General features: G+C 50.3%; 1 pseudogene; it reads right to left on the bottom strand.

Moving 5' to 3' along the window:
- Nucleotides 1-964: 964 nt before the first annotated feature.
- Nucleotides 965-1,982, bottom strand: LOC132424839 (methylosome protein WDR77 pseudogene; annotated as a pseudogene).
- Nucleotides 1,983-2,191: the final 209 nt, after the last annotated feature.

The raw sequence follows: 2,191 nt of genomic DNA on the forward strand, positions 1-2,191 counted from the left end.
TGGCTCTTCCTCAAGGTGAGCTGGGCTGGATGTGAACAGAAGCACATGATAAAGGTGAATTAAGCTCTATAAAAAAATTAAGTTGCTCCTATCTCTATGAGCAGTCTATGAGCTGCTTCCAAGAAACCAGGATGCCCACATCCCATATACCTCATCCAGACGAGGCCAATTCCTCACGCACAGCTACATGGGAAGCATAAAAACCTTTTGTTGGACTTCCCTGGTGGTCCAGTGGTTGAGACGCCTCACTTCCAATGCAGGGGTCGTGGGTTTGACCCCTGGACGGGGAACTAAGATCCCACATGCTGCAGGGCATGGCCAAATAACCCCCCAAAACAAAACAAAACAAAATCTCTCAAATAACGTCTTGCTTTAAAAAAAATCTTCTGTACAGCTGAACCAGTTTGCAAGGCAGAAATAGAGACACAGATGTAGAGAACAAATGTATGGACACCAAGGGGGGAAAACGGGGGTGGGGTGGGGTGGAGTGGTGGTGGTAGTGGTGGTGGGATGAACTGGGAGACTGGGATTGACATATATGCACTAATATGCATAAAATAGAGAACTAATAAGAATCTGCTGCATTAAAAAAATAAAATTCAAAAAAAAAAGGAAAAAACCTTTTTCTTTAAAAGAAAAAAATCTTTTATTAACATTGTGGGGTGGGGATTGGGTCTAGGGAAAGATGTGGGCTGGCTTTTTTATTCCCCCTGCCAGCAACAGCTATGTATGTACACACACACTCAGACACACATACATGTCCACGTTCAAGGAAGTTTTTCTTCCCTGACTACAGGACCCCAGAATCCAGCCTGCCCCAGGCTGAGAGACAGTGCCTATTAACTGCACAGGTCTGACGTATCAACGTACTGTATAAGGCTCCTGTGTTGTCTCACAAACTGAGAGCGCAGGGGCAAAGGGAGTGGATACTCACGGGGGGTTTGCTTTTTGTCTGAGATCCAACCTACTTGGCAACACTCTTAGGACCAGGCTCTGGGAGAGGTTCTGTGGGCACGATATGGTGGGTGACCTGACGGTCCCAGCCCACTGGGGTAAGAAGGGAGTGGTTTCGCAGGGACAGAGTAGTATCTCTCACAGTCTCTGTGGGCTCAGCTTCCACACTCCTCGGCAATGCCTGAGTCCAGCACAGCAAGCGAGCCGTCTTCACTGACAGAGGCCAGGAAGGGAGCGCTGTGTGGGGAGAACACCAGTCCAGTGACACACTGGGAGTGCACAGCTGAGCTGAGGGCATAGCTTGCACTCTTTGTGCCCACAAGGGAGACAGTCCATTCTCATCACCGAAGACAGACTTTACTCCGCTGAGGATGCCAAGGCTGGGAGGTAGGAAGGTAGTCAGAGGCACTGCAGCCCATCTGTGATGCTGGCTTGGGGCAGTGGATATCCCACAGTGAAATTCTACTGTCCTCAGTGCATGAAAGAAACATGGAGTCCTTGTGTAGAGAGGCAGCAACACAGGTGACCTGCCCAGAGTGAGCTCGGTATGAATTCAGAATCATCTACTGAGCAAGGTCCCAAACCTTGATGCAGAAGTCTTTGCTACCACCAACCGCTTGTGCGCCAGAGCTTGGGACACTGCAGACACGATGTCATCGTGCTCATACTTGCAGAACTTGCTGTCAATGAGCGTCTCATTCTCATCCAGCTCCCACAATTCAACAGCACCTGAATTGGAAGCCATTAGGATACCTCTGTCCCCTACCCAAGTGAGGTCAGCCACTCCAGCCTCCGTCTGGACTCCAGCGGAGCAGAAATCTTCCTTGCGGACAGCACAATGGTCCCTAAAAAGCCAGAGGGAGCCAGCCCAGCAGAGGCCACTCAAGCTGGAAACCGTTAGCAGGAATGCCCCGATACCACACCGCCTCCAACTGATGCCCCATACAGGTGGGCGCATTTGGGGGATGGTTCCACTCCCCGCTGCCAGGGGCACAAGTTGGGGGTGGGGTTTCCTTCCAAATCTCCATGGTTCCAACTCCAACCTGGCCCCAAACTGGACGCCCGCCAGAGATTCAGCTCTGCCAACCCCCACGTGGTCCCTCCTCAGGAAAACATCTTAATGGCCAGGAAAATGTTCATGGTGAAGTGGTACCCTTATGTTCATAGCAGCACTATTCACAGTAGCCAAGACATGGAAACAACCTAAATGTCCATCAACAGATGAATGAATAAAGAA

This window comes from Delphinus delphis, chromosome 1, assembly GCF_949987515.2.
Source record: "Delphinus delphis chromosome 1, mDelDel1.2, whole genome shotgun sequence".
NCBI classification, from domain to species: domain Eukaryota; kingdom Metazoa; phylum Chordata; class Mammalia; order Artiodactyla; family Delphinidae; genus Delphinus; species Delphinus delphis.